The sequence below is a fragment of the Tupaia chinensis genome, unplaced genomic scaffold (assembly GCF_000334495.1).
Source record: "Tupaia chinensis unplaced genomic scaffold, TupChi_1.0 Scaffold000078_1, whole genome shotgun sequence".
NCBI classification, from domain to species: Eukaryota; Metazoa; Chordata; class Mammalia; order Scandentia; family Tupaiidae; genus Tupaia; species Tupaia belangeri.
Genome location: NW_006159539.1, coordinates 5049813 through 5072669, shown reverse-complemented (window position 1 = coordinate 5072669; position 22857 = coordinate 5049813). Strand labels below are relative to the sequence as shown.

The 22857-nt window shown below is 43.1% G+C and overlaps 1 protein-coding gene across 4 annotated transcripts in view; it reads left to right on the top strand.

Annotated features, from left to right (window-relative positions):
• SH3GL3 (SH3 domain containing GRB2 like 3, endophilin A3) overlaps positions 1–22857 on the top strand; it is a 96354-nt gene that overhangs the window by 22763 nt on the left and 50734 nt on the right. The window contains exon 1 of one of the 4 annotated variants that reach the window (XM_006142663.3): positions 10985–11047. The exons of the other annotated variants lie outside the window; for them this stretch is intronic. The gene's annotated coding sequence lies outside the window, so the exon portion shown is untranslated. Of the gene's footprint in view, positions 1–10984; positions 11048–22857 lie in introns of those variants that run through there. 4 annotated transcript variants of the gene reach the window in all.

Below are 22857 nucleotides of genomic sequence, written 5' to 3'. Positions count from 1 at the left end.
TTCTTCTTGTTTTCAGTTCTATTTTTACATGATCAACTGATTTCTTTGACCTTGTGCCTCTGGATCATAGCTATACCATTTCTAATGAAGCAGTAGATCCTACGAAGTTTTTCAAAATGCTTACTGAATCGATATGAAATTCCTAAAATCAAGGAAACGAGAGTTTTCACTCTACTTCAAGATGATTTCAAACATCTGCTGCTTATTTATTTCAATTGTTTTCTAGATCTCTTTTTCTCCCTCCATTTTCCGACTTTGGGCATTTTACTTATGTATTACTGTTTCTTTTATTCATGATGGGACATGTACACAGATGAAATAGAGACTCAATGCTTTTCCGGTTGGCTGGACTGAAGATCCGAACCTATGGTCGGCTTCGGGGCTTCTTATAGCCTTTTCAGTATGCAACCAACTACCAAGGCTAGGCCTGCTTTTGGCAGTTTAACCTAGTGTTATTCAAGTCATCATTTAACAAGTAATTTTCATTTTCTTTTGTCTTTCATCATCTAGTCCTGCTATAACTTATAGTTAACATTTATCTTAAGCTCATCTGCTGTTCACTTTGCCATTTGGTGTTAAATCTTTCAACTCTCTCTGACACGAAGCATATTTTCAAGTACATTTTTCCAAGGGTACACACCATATGTTTTCTGAGACTCTGCATATTTGGAACTTTATTTTTTTTTTTTGGTTGCCTTCTGTCATGAACAACAATGTGTCTGAATATAGTTGTTTTTAAATCACAAGTATTTTTTATATGCAAATATAGATATTGCTGTATTCTGTTATTTTCCTTTTGGAAAAATATTGAGGTCATTCTGATTCATGTCTACTCAGACATAATGAATAGCTCTCCTCCCTCTCTCTCTCCTTTGAATTCTTATGTGACTCCTTATTTATCCTTGACATTAAAAAATATCACCAGAATATGTTTAACAGTGAATATCTTTTCATTAATTTTGCTAATATATGAGACATGCCAAACTAAAGTCTGTATTCATTTGGGAAAAGATTTTTTACTAAGGGCTTGTCTAGTGTTTCTAGATTACTTGTCTGGGTTTCTTTTTGGGGGAAATAATTATGCACTGGTTAGATGTTTGTGAAATATATATATATATATATATACACACACATACATATATATATATATACATACATACACACACTTAGTTGCTTAAACACTTTAAGGAAAAATAGAGATAATAAAACATTGTTTTCTTTGTAATAATTTTTGTTTTTAGGTTGTTTCTGGCTCCATTTTGCAAACATTAATCCTCTTTCTCACAGATTACATTTTTAGTATTGTAAAGTTCAGCAAAGTTGGTTACTGCATGTGCTTGGATTGGCTTTTTATTTTTTATTATGAAAAATTTCACATATACAGAAAACTAAAGAGATGGATATATATGATCACACCCATTTCATAGATCTAGCAGTAGTCAGTATTTTGCCGTTTTTGCCTCATCTTTTTTTCCTGAAGTGTTTTTTTTTCCCTATTTATTTATTTATTTATTTATTTATTTTTATTATCATCATAATCTTCTTTATATTACATTGGATTACATATAACTTTACAGTGCATTACATTGTTTTTTCAAAAGGGAATGCCATGCATGTCAGTCAGTACAGAGACATTAATCTCCCCACTTCAGCATTCCATATCTTTTCTGTTTTCCCCAATCATTATTTTTATTATTCTAATTATTTTTATAGAACAGTCATTTGCTATTTCTCATTTTGCTTGTAAAAATACTTTGCCCATCATGAAATACTTCTCACTGAAGTGTTTTTTTAAGAGAGATTTTTTGCACAGGGCACATGTGCTTGCTGGAGAGACAGAAAGTGAGAAATCACATCCCAGGGGCGATGACCACGCCACAATCACTTCTCCACTCTCCTCTCAGTATCTTGGGCACACACACATGCACCTGGCATGAGTTTTAAGCCACCAGGTCCAGGACTTGAACCACAGTTGACCACATAGGAGTCTAGCGACATAACAATTATACCATCTGCTGGTCCCTTTCCTGAAGTATTTTAACAGTCATCATAATATTTCACCCTCAAAGTTTCATCAGTATGCATATCTAAAAAATAAGGATCGTCTTTTACTTAATTATGCTACGATCGTCACCCGTTACAAGGATTCTTTATTTTCTCTAATGCCCAGCTAATATTCAGATTCAGTTGTCCCACCTTTAGGCTTGGTCTCTAACCTTCCCCAAATGTCTTTTGTAGTTAGCCTTTACAAACCTGGGTCTAATCGAAGACCACTTACTGCATTTGGTTATGTATCTTTAATCTCTCTTTTTCAAAATATTGAGGTAAATCCACATAACATAAAATTAAGAACGTTGGGCTGGCCCTGTAGCACAGCAGTTAAGCTCTGTGCCTTGGGAGCCGGCCCCTATATGGCTGACTGTGGTTTGAATCCTGCCTCAGTCGCTTAAAAAACACACCAGGTTACATGTGTCTGCATTCCCAAAATCTTGACAAGAGGGAGAATGGAGGAAAAGGAGCTGTGGTCTGACCATACCCCATTGAGGGGTGTTTTATCGCTCTCTCTGTTTCTCTCTCTGTGGTGAGCACACACATCCTCTGGGAATTAAAAAAAGAAAAAAGGAAATGACATTAACAATGTTAAGGTGAATAATTCAGTACATCATTGAGTATTTAGTACTTCCTAATGCTGTTGAACTGTCATCACTACCCAGTTCCAAAACATTTTTATCACCCCAAAATAAAGCTCCATGCCCTTTAAGTAGTTAACTCCCTATTTACCCTTCCCCTGGAAATCACTAATCTGCTTTCTGTTTCTATGGATTTATTTCTTTGGGACATTTCATAAATGGGGTTATACGATATGTGACCTTTCGTGTTTGCTTCTTGTAATTAGCACAATGTTTCGAGATCAGTATGTGTAATAGTATGTTTCAGTACCTTACTCATTTTCATGACTGAGTAACATTCTGTGGTTTAAACATCTCATGGTTTGTTTGTCCATTTGTCCATTGTTTATCTGTTCAGACTTTTTAAACATTTTTTCACTGCTGTATATAGTTCTAATATGTGTAGTTGTCCTAGTCGTTTCAGGCCACTGTAACAAAATCCTAAAGACTGGGTGGCTTGAACAGCAGAATTGTTTTTTTTTTTTTTCTTCCAGTTCTGAAAACTGGGAAGGTCAAGAGCAAAATGCTGGGAAATTTGGTTCCTGGCTTGTAGATGGTCACCTAGTCTCTGTGTCCACACATGGTAGAGAGAAGAGGGGGGAGCTGCTCTCTCTTTTCTTTCCCTTCTAAGGACACTCAGCCAACCATGAGAACTCCATCCTTGTCACCTTTTCTTACCCTACTCACCTCCCAGGAGCTCCACTTCTCCATACTATCACACTGGGGGTTAGGACACCAACATAGGAATTTGGGGGGGACACGCACGTTCAGTCCACGTAATACTTACATACAAGAATTTGTGTAGCTGTATTCAGTGATTGTGGATATACACTCATGAATGAAATTGCTGGGTCTTTTTAAAAATTGCTGACAATTTTTTTTTCTTTATGATAGAGCACATGTGCATGAAAGACAGAGAAATGAATGTCTTCCGCGGGATCTGGTCAGGCCAGGATCCCCCTCCTCTAGCTCTTCAGATTGGGGGCACTCCCTTCTATGCTTGGCATGTTTTTCAGGCTCACCAAGTCAGGCATTTGAACCGAAGCTGCACCTGTGGGATCTAGTTTCTCTTGAGCAAGCCTCACCACTGTTTCACCGAACTAGCCCCATTTTGCTGGGCCATTCTTAAATATCTTTTAACCTTGAAGAGTTGCCCTCGTTTATTTTTTCCTTCTTTTTTCTTTTTTGTTCCTCTTTCCTCCGTGACATAAATTTGCTGACATGACCAGCTCAGTTGTCCCACCTTTAGGCTTGGTCTGTGTCCTCATGCTCTTTCAGTATGTCCTATGCCTTTTGTGTCTTATAATTTGTCTACAGGGTTTTTATTTTCTCAGCAGTCTCCTTTTTCCTTCGTTTATTGTTTGATAAGTTTGCCTCTTCTATTTTGTGTGTGGCCTATTTTGGGAACATGTGGCCTCATTTCCTGTCATGGACATAAAAGCAGTTTCTACACTTTCCTGCAGTCAATCTATGTGCGAGAAGGTCTGGGCTCTTATTCTTCAAGGAACTGTTTTTGTCCTCTTACGCTTCAAATTCTGGTGATAGGCCTCAGACTCTTGTGTTTCTATTCACTTATCTGTGAATAGGCCTAGTGTTTGCACGTGAACATGATACACTGGCCACTCACAGTGTATCACTCACCCTGGCAAAATTCCTTCTCTTGTCTGAGGCCAGAGGCTGGGCTGGGGGCATCTCCAGTGGGAAGGTCCTGGTTGGTGGCACATCTCAGGCAGCTCGTTTTGGTCAACATAGTTTATTTCTTCTCTTACCATTCATTTGTGACAAGTGTTAAAATGGGTGTTTGGGGCCAGCTCTAGGGCTGGTGATTAAGGTGACTGGATCCCACATGACTGACTGTGTGGTTTGAGTCCCAGACCCAGTGGCTTGGAAATAAACTCTGATCACATGTGTATGCATGTCCGAAATCTTGAAAAGAAGGTCAAAATGGGAGACAACATATTGCAGTGTGACCATGTCCCACAGGTGGTGCTTTCTCACTTTCCCTTTCTCTCTTTCTCTCTCTCTCTCTCTCTCTCTGTGTGTGTGTGTGTGTCCCTGTCCTGTTGGGTCTCATGCACATGCCTTTTGGAAATTGAATGCATGCATCTGTCTGCAGGCACAGTTCCCAGGTGAGGAGACCACATGCCAGGGAATACAGTTATTCTGGTCGTCTGTGCTCCAGGCTGGGTTGCTACTTGAAAGCTGTAGATTTGGAATGGCTAAGAAGCTGAGTTATTGATGAGACACAGTGGCTTGACCACAGGGTGCTTCCGCAGTTGAGGCTTTTGTTAGGAGCAGTCTATGGAGTCGGGGTGTCCAAGAGGTCACAGCTAATCCATTGAGGGCTCTTCACAAAAGTTAAAAAACTGGCACTTCTTCCTCGACACACTTTGCTTGCAGTGTGGACAAACTGCTGTGCTGTACCACCTTGGTTAGGGCTGCTCGTTTGACTGCTGCCTGCAAGAATGTTGTCTGCATGCACACATCCACAGCAGGAAGCGGGGCTCCCTTCCATGTGGTGCAGTTGTCACCTCTTGTCCAGCTGCACCTTGCAGCCACTTTGGGCTTTGTGGCTGGCGTTCACCGGCTGAGGGTTTCCACCTGGATCCCTTCCCATCAGTAGAAGACCCTTCTGATTTTGGTGTATGGTCAGCTCTTAATCTTTATTTTTCAGAACCATCACTATCCCTATCCCCCTTTATTCATTTTCATGGGACTTAAATGATCATCCAGGCACTCTTTGTTACCGGCCTGTTACTGGCCTCTCCTGGCCCAGGAGACCCATGCTGACTTTTTTTTTTTTTGCTGTAGGGTGCATGCATTTCCCAGGAGCAGTGGAGAGGGGAAGAGAAACTGAGAAAGCACTTTTCAAGGAGGATGACCACACCACAATCACTCCTTCCACTCTCCTCTCAGGATTTTGGGCATGCATGCACACACACGTCAGGCGTGTTTCTCAAGCCACGGAGTCCCAGACTCAAATTGCACCATCAGCCACATGGCTCCATCCACCTTAACCACCCTGCCACCAGCTGGCCCCAGGCTGACTTTTTGACAAAGATCCTGGCCAGTTCTGAAGCTATGACTCTGAACTGGGGATGGAAGGGGGGGGCGGACCTTGAGAGTCCAGCATTGCTTGTGCTAGCAGCTCGTGCCAGCTCAGCCTTGGTGGCAGCATGGGGTGCCTCACACCTTGTTGCTCTGTTTTGTGGCTCCATCTCTCAGACTGTAACCCTCCAAGCAGGTGTTCTGTCTCATGTGACCCCTGGGTAATGAGCTGGCTTCTGGGTGTGACTCTGAGAATCGGGCTCATTGGTCTACTTTCCCTAACTGTGTATACCTACAAGTGAAAATAATTTAAGTTGCACTTAGTAAAGGTAAAAATCATCTCAGATTTCTGTTATTCAGTATTAACTGTTATTTATGTCCACTTCTTCCTCCTACCCTGTTCCACCCTCATCCAATTCACTTTCTAGGAAGTTTGCTGCATCCTCCGATGGGGGTGGGGTCGGGCTGTCTACTTCCCCACCGTTTCTGGTTATTGTTACCTTATTGTTAGTCAGCGTTTGATAGTCCACAGGGACCTGTATGTATTTGCAAATTGCATTGTTTGTCCATGTCTAGAAACCGGAGACGCTTTTTAATATTGAATGGTCTAGTATCCCTAGGGCCTAACAGTTTGAGATTTCAATCTGCTTTTGCTGTGTTATTTGGGGAGTTATTTAACCTTTCTGGGCCTCAGTCAACTTAAAGAGGCTGACTTAGATGAAAGCAATCCTGTGGAGTTAGGCCTACTTGGGAAATGGAGAACAGCCTGTGGTACAGGTTTGTACCTCTTGTTGGGAGTCCGGTGGCAAATGTCAGAAGCTTATAGATAGATAGATGGAAGGATCAATAGACATATTGATAGATCAGTCAGTAAATAAATAACTGCAAAAGAGCTTGCTATACAAATAAAGAAGGCGGGGGAACCATAAGGAAGAAAAGATGGCTGACTTGCGTGCTTACCGGTTGTGGTTACAAGGCTACAAGGCTGACTGTCACGAGGCTGTCTTTCCCAAGATAATTCTAGGTGTGCAGTCTCCTTTAGGCTGATCACAAGTCCTGCCGAATGAATGACCGTCACTGCCCATAAATGGTTCAGATGCTTCTGCTAATGCACTTTGACCCAATCCTGGCTCCCACCAGACTGACCTCTGCATTAACAATATAAACGCTTCAGAACAACTTACATGTTTCCATGCTTCGTAGCCCTCATAAACTCCTCCTTTCTTTCTCTTTACAGTTGTTTTGCTCTTTTTTTGACAATAGATGGATAAAAGGAAACTGCATGGTGGCTCTGGACTGAGCATTTTCTCCAAACAAGAATAGCATCTTTGGGAACAAGATGCTATGGCCCTTAGAGTCTCCTAAGAGATTGGGAGGAGGCTGACGCCTTGATGTGGGAAACAACCTCGAGGGAATAGATGAAGTTGGTGCCTGCCAAAAAAATCTATAACTGAGTCCAAGCGTATTCCACTTCTGCATGACAGCCAATGTGTTTGAGAGACAAGGCGTCAGGAAAAGGAAGGTGGCTTTATTCGGGAGAGTTATCTGAGAAGATGGTGGAGTAGTGTCCTAAAGAACCATCTTAAAGAAAAAGGAACAGAAGCTTGATTTATATAGTGAGTGGAAAAGCTGGGAGAGGAAGCCAGAGCCAAGGGGTGACAAGCTGTTCTAGACATTGAGGTTCTGAGGTGGGTTTTATTACTCCTTTTCTCATGGCCTGCTGACACTGGCTGACTCGAGTCTGATCACTAAGTTCCTTTCACTGTTAAGAGAACAAAGTTATTCTCGTATACTTTATTGTCTCCCTGGGGTAGTGAGCCAAGGGTCACAAATGCTTTTCTATTCAAGAATATAGGGGAGGTTAGCTCTATGTAATGACTACTTAGTCCACAGGCAAGGCTGTGTTGAGAGAAGACACGTACAGAAGCAAAATGGATTCTCTTGTGCTAAGGATTTTTACTGTTAGCTCAGAAGCAGGCAATAGGACCTCCATGCTTGCATTTGGACTCTTCTCCTCTGCAGGTCTAGACTGCCATCCTTCCGTGGAATTGGGGTAGCGTTGCCCCCTTAGAGAGTGCTTTGTGCTTGTTCCTGTTGGTTTTCACCTGACCTTGATTAGCAGATTTGCTCTACACGTTGTATCATGCCAGGCAATTTCTTTTATGCTGGTCACTGGTGGGTAAAGGCCAGAGGGACCTGAGGGAGTCATCATGGTGGCTTTGCTTCCATAGGGTGAGGGACGCGAGACGCTCCGATGACATCGTGTGTGTGTGTAAATGTAGTGGGTGGAAAATGTTACTTCTAGGTTTAAAATGCTCATTATAGGTGGAAGCTAGCAAGGGGAGAATGATCTGGAATAAGGCACTAGATCCCCACATGGCCAACTACAGTTTGAGTCCCAGACACGGCAGCTTGAAAATCACGCAGGGCACGTGTGTGTGTGTGTGTGTGCGTGTGTGTGTGTGTGCATGCCTAAAAAATCTCAAGAAGAGAATGGAGGAGAAAGGATTGCAGGGTAGCCATCACCCTGGGAAGGGGTTCTCATTTTCCCTCTCTCTCTGGTGAGTGCACATGCCCTATGACAAAAACCTAAAACACACACACACACACATGCACACAAACATATATACCAACTGTGCTTATTGACAGGTAACGAATGGGCAAATGTTGAGGGGGAGGTGTTGGGGAGAGCAGTTAACTTTGAAAGAGCTTTTTCTTCAGCACAGAACCACTGGAAGAAATTGCAGACTTTAGTGGCAAGATAAGAAGCCTTACATTAGCAGAAGATGGTCCATAAGACCCTACGCTGTGTTGCGGAGGGCCTGAGGCCCTGTGGAATCAGAGAAAAGTAAGACACAGGAAGTCCTTGGGTATGAGTTGGAGGACAAAAACATGAGAGGAGGATGCCCCTATAGGGTGAGAAGCATTGTCATAAGATGGAGAGGACCATGATGAACCAAGCTCCACCTGTCACCAGGCTGTTTTACATCACAAGGCCTCTTTATGATACCATTCAGTTGGCCATGCTGTGAGACAATGCCATAGGGTGCCTGATTGCTTTAAGATGTAAAGGCTAGAATATTCCTGGTCTGGGGTGATGGTGAGGAAATGGGCATCTCAGAGGACACCCAGAGTATCTCCTTCCAGTGGCCAGCACAGCCCCTGAGTAAGTGTTTCCTGAATAAGTGAATTAGACAGCACAGACGCCAACGTGGAGAAATCTTAATGGGAGCAAGTGAGAAGGACCTTGGGTGATTAACCAAAATACAATGAAGTGCTTTCCTAAACACCAGTGGCTAAAAATCTTCAACTTGTCAGTATCATGTGAAGCACTGCGTTGATTAGATCGTCCTCTGAGCTTAATTTTAGCATTCCTTTAAGAATCTTGACTCGATTTTCAAGCATACACTTCATGTGCATTACCTTTGCAGTAAGGCAGACTTTTCTTGCAAAATGGTGTAGATAAGCTGGAGAGGATATGAATACCTTTCTGCTTTGGAATTTGTTGAATCGATATTGTAAATAGATTTACACATCCAAAATTGAAAGTCAAAACACACGTGACTTGGCACCGTTCTGGTATATGAGTTGTTTTCAAAAGGAGCCTGGTGTTTGAAAGATGCTCTAAGGGGCAGGAGAATAGATGACATCTTCAGATGTCTGCTCTGAGTCACAAGAAAACCCTGCTTGAAATTTTCCAGCAAGGCCTTTGAATGATACAGAGCCGAACTTGTCTATTTCGTATTTATTCAGCTTCCACTGCCTGTGAGGGAGTTGGCCTGCTTGGGAATACAAGCAATGTGACCAACTGGCAAAAGGGAAGATAAGCTTATTTCGAACTAGGTAAACCTCTAGTTGTAAGAAGCCCATTTTTCCTGATGTGATGTAATAGGAAGGAGTCACTGTTACCTATAGGTATTCTTGTCAAAAGACGGAATCAGGATACCATAAAGCTTCAATTTATTGGGTGGTTGGAAAAGCCATGATGTGTTTTTCTATGCAAAAATGCATCATGACTTTTCCAACCATCCAATAGTTTAGTATAGAGAATAGGGAGACATATTAAAAGACAATATGGAGGGCCAGCAGGTTGCCTAGTGGTTAAGGCACTGTACTCACACATGGTTGACCACAGTTCAAGTCTCAGACCTGATGGCTTAAAACTCACTCTGGGTGTGCATGCATGCATGCCCAAAATCCCGAGAGGAGAATGGAGGTGAAAGAATTCCAGTGTGGCCATCCCCTCTGGGGGAGGTGATTTTTTTGCTTTCTGTTTCTCTGTTTCTGTCTCTCTGGCTAGTGTACAAGCCCTATAGCAAAAATCATTAAAAAAGATAAAACCGAAAATAAAACCCAAAAAACAATATGGGCATGCAATCTGCTGAATTTAGGATGTGGAAATTCTAAAGGGTAAAGGATATATTTCTTCAACAAATAAGTGGTAAAGAAAAAGTGAGGGAAGAATATGTTGTTGATGAAAGAAACTTAAAGGCCCAGCAGATGAGTTGGTGCTCTGCCTGTTTTCGCTTCTACTGCTGAGCTTGCAGGAGGGTGTGTGCTGGGCAGACACGGCAGCTTGAAAATCACGCAGGGCACGTGTGTGTGTGTGTGTGTGCGTGTGTGTGTGTGTGCATGCCTAAAAAATCTCAAGAAGAGAATGGAGGAGAAAGGATTGCAGGGTAGCCATCACCCTGGGAAGGGGTTCTCATTTTCCCTCTCTCTCTGGTGAGTGCACATGCCCTATGACAAAAACCTAAAACACACACACACACACATGCACACAAACATATATACCAACTGTGCTTATTGACAGGTAACGAATGGGCAAATGTTGAGGGGGAGGTGTTGGGGAGAGCAGTTAACTTTGAAAGAGCTTTTTCTTCAGCACAGAACCACTGGAAGAAATTGCAGACTTTAGTGGCAAGATAAGAAGCCTTACATTAGCAGAAGATGGTCCATAAGACCCTACGCTGTGTTGCGGAGGGCCTGAGGCCCTGTGGAATCAGAGAAAAGTAAGACACAGGAAGTCCTTGGGTATGAGTTGGAGGACAAAAACATGAGAGGAGGATGCCCCTATAGGGTGAGAAGCATTGTCATAAGATGGAGAGGACCATGATGAACCAAGCTCCACCTGTCACCAGGCTGTTTTACATCACAAGGCCTCTTTATGATACCATTCAGTTGGCCATGCTGTGAGACAATGCCATAGGGTGCCTGATTGCTTTAAGATGTAAAGGCTAGAATATTCCTGGTCTGGGGTGATGGTGAGGAAATGGGCATCTCAGAGGACACCCAGAGTATCTCCTTCCAGTGGCCAGCACAGCCCCTGAGTAAGTGTTTCCTGAATAAGTGAATTAGACAGCACAGACGCCAACGTGGAGAAATCTTAATGGGAGCAAGTGAGAAGGACCTTGGGTGATTAACCAAAATACAATGAAGTGCTTTCCTAAACACCAGTGGCTAAAAATCTTCAACTTGTCAGTATCATGTGAAGCACTGCGTTGATTAGATCGTCCTCTGAGCTTAATTTTAGCATTCCTTTAAGAATCTTGACTCGATTTTCAAGCATACACTTCATGTGCATTACCTTTGCAGTAAGGCAGACTTTTCTTGCAAAATGGTGTAGATAAGCTGGAGAGGATATGAATACCTTTCTGCTTTGGAATTTGTTGAATCGATATTGTAAATAGATTTACACATCCAAAATTGAAAGTCAAAACACACGTGACTTGGCACCGTTCTGGTATATGAGTTGTTTTCAAAAGGAGCCTGGTGTTTGAAAGATGCTCTAAGGGGCAGGAGAATAGATGACATCTTCAGATGTCTGCTCTGAGTCACAAGAAAACCCTGCTTGAAATTTTCCAGCAAGGCCTTTGAATGATACAGAGCCGAACTTGTCTATTTCGTATTTATTCAGCTTCCACTGCCTGTGAGGGAGTTGGCCTGCTTGGGAATACAAGCAATGTGACCAACTGGCAAAAGGGAAGATAAGCTTATTTCGAACTAGGTAAACCTCTAGTTGTAAGAAGCCCATTTTTCCTGATGTGATGTAATAGGAAGGAGTCACTGTTACCTATAGGTATTCTTGTCAAAAGACGGAATCAGGATACCATAAAGCTTCAATTTATTGGGTGGTTGGAAAAGCCATGATGTGTTTTTCTATGCAAAAATGCATCATGACTTTTCCAACCATCCAATAGTTTAGTATAGAGAATAGGGAGACATATTAAAAGACAATATGGAGGGCCAGCAGGTTGCCTAGTGGTTAAGGCACTGTACTCACACATGGTTGACCACAGTTCAAGTCTCAGACCTGATGGCTTAAAACTCACTCTGGGTGTGCATGCATGCATGCCCAAAATCCCGAGAGGAGAATGGAGGTGAAAGAATTCCAGTGTGGCCATCCCCTCTGGGGGAGGTGATTTTTTTGCTTTCTGTTTCTCTGTTTCTGTCTCTCTGGCTAGTGTACAAGCCCTATAGCAAAAATCATTAAAAAAGATAAAACCGAAAATAAAACCCAAAAAACAATATGGGCATGCAATCTGCTGAATTTAGGATGTGGAAATTCTAAAGGGTAAAGGATATATTTCTTCAACAAATAAGTGGTAAAGAAAAAGTGAGGGAAGAATATGTTGTTGATGAAAGAAACTTAAAGGCCCAGCAGATGAGTTGGTGCTCTGCCTGTTTTCGCTTCTACTGCTGAGCTTGCAGGAGGGTGTGTGCTGGGTGCACCTGTGACCCTCCACCCAAAGGCTGTTATTCTGTCCCCAAGATTACACATGGCAAGCAGAGCAGAGAGTGCGAATTAATGGCCTGGAGAGTTAATGTGCCTGGAAGCAGTCCTTAGCTAATGATGGACAGGAAACTGGTGGATAAATACCCCAGCTCCCTTCTCTCTACCCCTAGGGCCAAGAAAGCTCTCAGGGGTGCTCCACAGTCTCCCAGAGCTGCCCAGAGGAATCAAGCTCCATTTGCCTCTAGCAGTAATGCACCAGGAAGGTGTCCCCCCACCCCCCACATTAACCTTGCCCCCCACCTGTTTTGCTGGGATTGTCGCCTAAATAAACTATTTGCAATTAAAATGATTACCTTGGACTATGCTTCTGGGGGAACCAATCTAAGATGGAAAAATTCAGCCAATGCAACATCTGAACCTTATTTGCATTTTAATTCAGACAGATCATTTGTCAAAAGACCTAAGTCTATTAGGGAAATATGGTCTCGGTCTCGGATGGACTGTTAGGTTGATATTAAAGAATTATTGTTTAATTTCTTTAGGTGTGATAATTGTTTCCTGATGACATATTTAAAAAAGAGTGCTTATCTCTTAGGGCTACATTCTGAAATATTTACAAATGAAATGGCATGGTAGCTGGGCTTTGCTTTAAAATTATCCAGTGTTGGTGGTGGTAGAGGGGAGCCAGGGAAGGGGACTTGGTGGAATAAGATGGGCAAGATTTTGCGCATTATTGAAGCCGAGCAATGAGTGCATGGTGGTTCATCATACCATCTATCTACTTTACTGATAAGTACGAAATTTTCCATAGTGAAATGTTAAAACTAAAAGCAGCACAGGGTAACCCTTGTGTCCCCACTTGTCTGAGACTAGATGAAATGCTCCTATCCCCAGCACTGCCAGTGCAGTCATGAGTGGTCAGTGACTCAGCAGCTGAGCTCTCAGTATCTCAGTTCTTGGCCTGCTTCCACTTCTTCCCCACGGCAACCTTCACTTCCCTCATTGCGCCCACACATTCCCATAGCCGAAGTCGAACCTTTGGTACCACCGAGACTAGCTTCCCCCTGAAATCCTAGAGTCTGCCCGCTGAGCCTCTGCTCTGAAACGGCCCTGTCCCTTTGGTCCTGTGCTAGCCACTTCACAATCTGTAGCCCCTCATGTCATCGTCCTGGAGTCTTGAGAGTTAAGTACCAACATTTCTGGGGTACGTAAGTGGGGAGGGTGAGCTTGGAGACCAGTGACCAGGTCAGGTTGTGGGGTTTCTTCTCTAAGGAGATGGTCAGCAACTCTCGTGGGATACCCAGGAGTGTGTGTTGACTTTGGGCTCGGCTAGACACCCTAGGAGTGTTACAGTGGGGGACGAGCAGAAGTGGAAGTGGCTCTGAGCGGAGAAATGGAAATCCTCAAGCAGGGGAGGAGCTCATAAAGAGTTCAGTCCTCAGGGCAAGAGTACTGGGGAAAGCCTGGTTGTTGTTAGGGAATTAGGCAAATGCCTGGATTTTTCCAGAGGCAAACTGGAATATAACTAGGAAACTGAGGAAAAGCCCAGTCCTGCAAGCTGGACACACGGCCAGGTTTAGGACAAACCTGCTGCCCAAGGCCTTCCCTTGTGTTCCAGGCTTCACATAGTAAGATGGATCGTAGGATTTGGGCTCTGGAGGGATGGGCCTGTGCCCTGGGAAGCTGGTTTCTGATCGACTCGGTCACGGGAGCAGATTGGGTGAGGTAGCCCTAGAGAATGTGTAGACTGAAGACCTTTCATTTCTGTCTTGCTAACTGAGAGATCTCAGCTCCACACTTACATAGAAACTGGATTTATTTTTGCCAGTTATTGCTCTCAGTGGCAGAAACAAATTGTCCTTGACCTCTGTGGAGCAGGACCCTTGAGGATACCTTGACCAGAGCCACAGCTTTTCTGCCATACTCAATTTGAAAAATGTCCTTCATTTCTTTAATTATGACTGAGTCCTTTTTGAGTATTTGTTTGTTTGTTTTTAATTGCTAGAGGGCACACATGCGTGTCAGAGAAGGGACAGAGAGACAGGAAGGGAGAGAAAGCACCGTCCTCCCCAGTGGGGTATGGTCTCGCTGCAGTCCCTTCTCCTCCATTTCTCCATCCCAGTGGGATTTGGGGGGTATATACACACATGCCTGGTGTGTTTTTCAAGCCACAGGGGCTGCGATTCAAACTGTAGTTGCTGGAGAGAGACAAGAGAGGGGAGATGAGAAATCACCCCCACAGTGTGTGTGTGTGTGTGTGTGTGTGTGTGTGTGTGTGTGTTTGTGTGTGTGTGTGTGTGTGTGTGGGGCAACACCACAATCCCTTCTCCTCCATTCTCCTGCTGGTCCGAATGATTTTTTTTTTAAATACAGGTTAAATATCCCTAATCCGAACATCCAGAATCTGAAATGCTCCCGAATCTGAAACTTTGTAGCACTGACACAATGCCACAGGATGGCACAAGTGGAAAATTCCACACCTGATCTCACGTGACACGTCATAGTCACGAATGCTGCATATACACACACGTTATATGAAATCACCTCCAGGCTGTGTGTGTACCAAGTATAGGTGAAACATAAATGACTTTCGTGTTTGGACTTGGATCTGACCCCCAAGGTATCTCAGTACGTATAGACAAGTATCCCGAAATCTGAAAAATCCAAAATGCTACCCAATTCTGGTCTCAAGCATTGTGAATAAGGGGTATTCAGCCTATCTATCGAGCATTTAAGGGTGCATTAGAAAAACAAAATTTTTCTTGCGAAAGGGATGAGATGGAAGAATGAGGGCAGAGAAATCATCTGTGGAACAGGCCATGGTTTTCAAGCCTTGTTTTTTGAAGAAGATGGGAGGGTGAAGGTTCTCCTGCTTTGGAGGTGAGAAACAGGGAGGCATGTCTTGCTGCCTCTTGTGTAGTGAGACTGGAATCCAGGGAGTGCATTATTTGGGTTAAATCCCTCCCACCAACCCTGTAGAGGGCTAGGAGGTGGCAAGGCCTGTTACAATGAAGGAAGTTCATGTTTGCTTTCAAATAATCTCTGTGGATTCTGGCTTTTAAATTAGTCTCTATTTTTTGCCATCTTACTTCTTACTAGCTATTTCTCATTCAGAAGACTGGAACTTCTTGGTAATTTATCACTCAATAGTAGGAGAAATAAACAACCTTGTTTTTATAGTTAAGGCTTCATATTTCAAATCCAGTTTCATTGGGGGTAATAAATGTTGAGTCCTGTTAAATCGGACAGGTTGGTCAGCATTGGTTCATGCTAAATTTAAGAACTATATTTGGGTATCAGCTATTAGCGTAATGGCTATGTCGCTGGACTCCCACGTAGTCGACCGCGGTTCGTGTCCTGGACCCGGTGGCTTAAAACTCACGCCGGGCGCATGTACGTGCATGCCCAAGATCCTGAGAGGAGAATGGAGGAGAAGGGATTGTGGTGTGGCCATCCCCCCAGGGGGTGATTTCTCACTTTCTGTCTCTCTGTCTCTCTGTGTCTGTCTGGCGAGTGCACATGCCCTATAGCAAAAAAAAAAAAAAAAACAAAAAAAACCACAAACTATATTTACATGTCTAAGAAGATGTTTATACTTTTGGAGAAGGAAAGAGAGGGCAAAGCTTTTTAAAATATTTTTCACTTTTAAAGAAGATGCTATTTTTTTTTATAAAGTTTCCCTAATTATCTAGAAATATAAATAATTCAGAGATAGAGCCCTGGAATAAGTATAGGTTATCCTGTTGCTGCCTTGAATGAATTTACAGTCACTTTTCAGATTCCTTCTCCCCTTACCAGTTTCAGGAGACCTGTTTGGAATGACGTCACTGAGAAAGTTCATCCAGAGCTGCTCAGACACAGGTGGTGCGACGTCCCATGTTGCTTTTACTTGGCCTTTCACGTCGGCCATCCTCACGGAGCATGCTCAGTGCCGGGTTCCCAATGAATATATTAATGTATGTGTTTGCCCATCAATGCCTTGTGTTAAGGGAGAAACAGAAGAGAGTGTCATGGGAGGGCTCAAGGATCTTTTTTTTCTTTCCTGCTAATACAAAGCGCTTTTTGTTATTCAGCGCATGTGCTGTCATCAGGCAACTTCACCCAGAATGCACAGCAGTTCTGTAATATGGCTCTGCCTGGCGCTGGATACCTCATTTTGTATAGAAACGCAGAATTGCTTCATGTAGATAGAAGAGAAAGAATCTTTGCTTTATTCATATATGAATAAAATGTCTTTGTTCATTGAAAAGGGCCTCTTATTGTTGGGAAGCTGTATGAATTTTAAATTATGCTAGTAGCCCACTATGTTATATCTTTCAGAGAAAAAAAAAATTAGCTTTGCTTATACAGATTTGAAAGCTAGTGCCCAGTGTAGTGGCATTTATGCTTATTAGGATTTGTGCCTTGAAGTTTGGTTATTGTGTGAAAGACATTGTGCTTGCCTCAGCCATGGCCTATCAGTGAATTGCTTTAGCAAATTACTTAGGGCCAGCCTTGTAGCCGAGTGGTTAAGGGAACTGGATTCCACATAGACAGCTGTGGTTTGAATCCTGGTCCTGGTCGCTTGGAAAACACACTAGGCATGTGTGTGAGTGTGCCCCAAATCCTGATAGGATGGAGGGATGGAGGAGAAGAGATTCCAGCATGACCACACCCCACTGGGGAGGTGCCTTCTCCCTCTCTCTGTCTCTCTATCTCTAGTAGTGTATGTGCCCCCTGGCAATTAAAAATAAATGTTTATATTCTCTTGTCCCACATAGAATTTAGAACAGCTTGTAAGAAATTTTTTAAAAAAGTAAAATATAAATAAGAGTAATGAAACATAGTAAGGGAAACAATATCAATAAATACCTTGTGGAAAAGCCAAGGTTTATGGAGGTATGTGGGAGTTTGTTTACATGTGAATATCTATTTGCAAAGGTCCACTGAGTTACTATTATTGATCCTCACATCTGATGAGTTTCCTGGCAGCCAAAGTGAAAAGAGGGAAGCAATCAGTTAATCCTTCTTCTAGCTTTGCAAGAGATTACTTAAAGCACATCTACCACTAGGCGAAGTGTATGCCATTCAGGCTTTCCTAAAAGAAAACTGGCCAATGAGAGGAACAGATTAAGGAAGAGGCTGCTGTAGACCCTAGGATTCCAGTGTCTGTACCTTAAACCTGCTCCTCAGAAAAGGTCCCTCCTCTGGCAAGCTACCTGCAGTACTACAGGCAGAGTGTTGAGTGTTCATTCACGCTCCAGCTTCAAATGGGATCTTCTGGCCATTTTCAAAGTGTTCACTAGTTTTTAACAAAATGAGAAAAAATAAAGACAAATAAAGGGAAAAAGGGATATCTGTATTTACTTGGTTTCACATATTTTCTTGCTATATTTCTAGTGTTAAAAAGATCCTTATTAAAATGAAACAACAGTAAGGCTGGCAGGTGGCATGGTGGTTAAGGTGCTAGACTCTGACATGGCTGACTGCAGTTCAAATCCTGGACCTGGTGGCTTGCTTTCTCACATTCTCTCTCTCTCTCCCTCTCTCTGGTCAAAATTTTAAAAATAATAAAATAAAATAACAGTAATTCTTTAAAAAAAAGATTGCTCATTATAAAAAATGAAACAGTAGCAATAGTTTAAAAATCTATCATTTTCTGGGAAAATGGAAAGAAGTTGGGAATACTTTCTTATACAATAATAATAATAGTGATTAGAAAAGTCATGATGTGTTTTTGCATGGAAGAACATAGAAAAATGTGTCATGACTTTTCTGATGGCCCAATAGTAATTATTATTACTACTACTATTGATATTTACTACCTGTAAAATTTCAAAGTCTGGGAAACTTAGGGGCTTGAAGCGTCCCTACCAGCTCCTCCGTTTCCGGAATCCATGTCCCACTTTTCCTCTCTCCCAGCATTCCATGCAGTGCTTGTCCCCCTTCCCAGTGCACCTTGGCTTCCAGGAAGCCACATCCTTGAGACTTGTCACCCTCCCTGGGCTTTTTCTCTAACCACCTGGACCCTGGACAGGGCTGGTCGCCATTATGCCCTGGTGGTGCACAGCTGCAAGCTCTCAGGTCCAGGGAAGAGGAGAGTTTGACTGCTGGGGCAGTACTGCACGTGGGGGGAGACAGGCCTTCCACGCATGGTCATCTGTCATGAGTTTCTGCCTAGTGTCAGGGGCACAGGCTCATGGTACTGGGAGCTGGGAACTAGGGGTCCTTGAGTGGTCTTCTCAAAAGGATAACTGGCACTCCCTACTTAAGAGGACTAGATCCATCTTTGCAACTATCCATTAATGTGTGATTTTTTTTTTTCCAACTCTCAGAAACTTTTATTCCCACTCTTGGTGAGACTGAGGGGAAGGTTGCCTTTTTATAACCCAGATGCATCGGCATTAGTTACTTGATATTGTAAGATAAAAATATTTAAGTAAGGGGATCAGCAGATGGCATAATGGTTACGTCTCTGGACCCCCACATGGCTGATGATGGTTCAAGTCCCGAACCTGGAGGCTTGAAACTCACACTGTGTGTATGTGTGTGCACATACGCGTGCCCAAAATCCTGAAAGGAGGAGGGATTTGGGGGTAGCTATCCCCCCGTGGGGTGGTTTCTCACTTTCTGTCTTTCTCTCTCTCACTAGCAAGCACACGTGCGCTATAGCAAAAATCTTTTTTTTTTTTTTTTAGCAAAAATCTTTATGTAAAAAAAAAAATTAAGTCATTTAAAAAAACCTTTGAGTAAAATATAAGTTGATTAAAAAAAAAGTCTTTGAGTAAAAGGTGCTTAATATTCATCGTCTTTTCATTTGTCTGAACAACTCTACATTTAATATTAATCTAATTTCTTGGCTTATCAGAGGTCTCGGTGGTTTTCATTTTGAAAGTACTCCTAGCATCAGAAGTCTTCTTAGTATAGTCATGCATCACGTAACGATGGGAAGAGGTTCTGAGGAATGTGGCATTAGGTGATTTTGTCACTGCATGAACATTGTAGACCGTACTTGTGCTTCAAACCTGGACAGCATGTTACTGTACTGCACACTGTAGGCAATTCTTACACATGATATGCTGTGTGTCTAAACACCTCTAAACCTACAAAGGGTACAGTAAAAATATAGCATAAAAGACTGATGGTTGGGACCAGCAGTTAGCATAACGGCTATGTTGCTGGACTCCCATGTAGTTGACTGCGGTTCGAGTCCCGGACCTGGTGACTTAAACTCACGCCGGGTGTGAGATCCTGAGAGGAGAATGGAGAAGGGATTGTGACGTGGCCATCCCCCCTGGGGGACGACTTCTCGCTTTCTGTCTCTCTGTCTCTCTCTGTCTTTCTGGCGAGCACATGCGCCCTATAGAAAAACCTCTCAAAAAAAAAAATAAATAAAATAAAAAGACCGATGGTGGTGCACCTGTGTAGGGTACTTCCCATGAATGGCGTTTGTAGGATTGGCAGTTGCCCTGGATGAGTGACGAGTGAATATGAAGACCTAGGACATTATTCTGCTTTAGGTACAGAAACGCCATAATTTAGGCTATACTCAATTTATTGAAAAAACACTTCTCCAATAAAACAATTAACCTTAGCTTACTGTAACTTTTTACTTTATAAACTTTAAATTTAAAAATTGTGATTCTTTTGTAATGACACCTAGCTCAAAACACATTGTAGGGAACCAGCAGTTAGCGTAATGGCTATGTCGCTGGACTCCCATGTAGTCGACCGCGGTTCGTGTCCTGGACCCGGTGGCTTAAAACTCACGCCGGGCGCATGTGCGTGCGTGCCCAAATCCCGAGAGGAGAATGGAGGAGAAGGGATTGCGGCGTGACCATCCCCCCTGGGGGGGTCATTTCTCGCTTTCTGTCTCTATGTCTCTCTCTGTCTGTCTGGCGAGCACACGTGCCCTACAGTGAAAATCTCTCCAAAAAAAAAAAAAAACCACATTGTACAAAGCAATCTTTTTTCATATCCTTATTTTGTAAGCTTTTTTCTATTTTAAATTTATTTATTTTTTACTTAATCTTTTTTTTGGTCTGGTAGTTAAAAATGAAGACACAAATACATACCTTAGCCTAGGCCTGAACAGGGCCAGGCGTCATATCACTGTGTTCCACCTCCACATCTTGTCTCATGGGAAGACCTTCAAGGGGGTAGCTAGCGTAGGCAGCTGTGTCCTGTGATAAGCATGCCTTTGTTTTAGAATACTTCCAGAAGGACCTGGACTTTAATGTGGCTGGCAGTGCAGTGGATCTGTTCATACCACCCACCTCAAATATGAGTAATGCATTGCACTTTGATATTACCACATCACTAGGCAATAGGAAATTTTCAACTTCATTTTAATCTTACGGGCCCAATGTCATGTAAGCCATCCATATGGACTGACATGTCATTACGCACCGAGTGACTGTACCTCTGTAGCAAAGAGTGTGCTGTTGAGCAGTGGCCACAGGATCACAGTATGTGGCTTTCCTTGCTGCTGGTGTCAGAAAAGCTGGAAAAGCTCCCTAGTTCCCCTTCCCCTCATAATCTTCAGTGTAATCACCACTCTGTTTTCTCACCTCTGCCTGGCTGTCACCTCACTCCCTCTCTCCCACCAGTTTCCTACAGACGGCGGTGTTATTCTGCACAGAACACTTAGCACGTCCTCATTAACTAGATGCCTGAGTCGCCAGGAACATTTCCCTGCTTCTCACAGGTTCAGAAGGTTTTAGCTTTTTTGTTCTTCTAAATTTTAGAGCAATTTGAAAATAGTCCTTTGAAACATTTGCATAGCATAGATATTCATGACAAAGCTAGATACTCCTTTTTTTTTTTTTTTTTTGGAGAGATTTTTGCTATAGGGCGCGTGCGCTCGCCAGACACACAGAGAGAGACATAGAGACAGAAAGCGAGAAATCACCCCCCAGGGGGGATGGTCACGCCGCAATCCCTTCTCCTCCATTCTCCTCTCGGGATCTTGGACATACATGCACACGTGCCTGGCATGAGTTTTAAGCCACCGGGTCCGGGACGCGAACCGCAGTCGACTATGTGAGAGTCCAGCGACATAGCCATTACGCTAACTGCTGGTTCCCAAAGCTAGATACTCCTTTTTAGACAGGTCTCAGTGACTGGGTAATGAGAAAGAGTCAAAGTTGCACTAAAGTTGTACTTTTCCTGTTGTGGATCTGTGTTCTTTGCTGGATACATTTGCAATATCTTCCCACCTTTCCTTCCACTGGTAGTGTGTTAATTACCGAACGGAGCTGGGAGGCATGGGTGGATTTTTTCCACCCAATCTTTTTTTTTCCTTTCTTTTTTCTTGGAGAGGTTTTTGGTCTAGGGCACGTGCGCTTGCCAGACAGACAGAGACAGAGACAGAAAGCGAGAAATCACCCCCCAGGGGGGATGGCCACGCCACAATCCCTTCTCCTCCATTCTCCTCTCGGGATCTTGGGCATGCACGCACACGCGCCCGGTGTGAGTTTAAGTCACCAGGTCTGGGACTTGAACTGCGGTCGACCATGTGGGAGTCCAGCGACATAGCCATTACGCTAACTGCTGGTCCCTTTCCACCCAATCTTAAGAGTAGCTTAAGCAGGAAATTATAAATGAATAAGGGTCGTACATGAACAATCATCATCAATGACTAGGTGTGATGCATGATTATGGGATGGACAGAGATTACAAAGCACTGATAAATATGACATAGCTCTTATCCAATAGGGAGTGTCCAAGAGGGATGTTCAGTTTACTTTAGGTTAGGACGAGAGAAAGAGGAGAAGCAACCAATCTATAAGGACTATTCCCCAGCCTCTGCTCTCCCATCATGCTTTGCTCAGTCTCCTTATTGTGTACCAGCTACCTGCTCCTAAGAGGCTCAGGTGTAAAAATCTCAGTGCCTTGAGTTTGGGATGATATCATGTGATGAGTAACTTTTTCTTTTTTTTCTTTTTGCAATGTAATTAGATTCAGCACTCCTTCCTTTCTGGTAAAAGGACCATATCCTTTTAAATGTTGAGCCCTAAAGAAGAATCCCTCTCTTGGAGAACTTTTCCCACTGATAATTCAAACACTAAAGATAGTTTAAAAGTTAAAGTGTAGGGACCAGCAGGTGGCACAGTAGTTAAGACACTGGAGTCCCACATGGCTCACTGCAGTTCGAGTCCCGGACCTGGCAGCTCAAATCTTGCCTGGCATATGTGTGTGTGTGTGCCCAGCGTCCCAAGAGGAGAATGAGGAGAAGGGATTGTGGAGTGGCTGTCCCCTCTGGGGGGCAATTTCTCTGTCTCTGTCTGTCTCTGGTGAGTACACATGCACTATGGCAAAACTTAAATAAATCAAAAAAATAAATAAGTAAATAAATCTTAAAAAAAAAAAAAAGTGGGACCAGCAGATGGTGTAATGGTTACACCACTGGGCTCCCCCATAGTT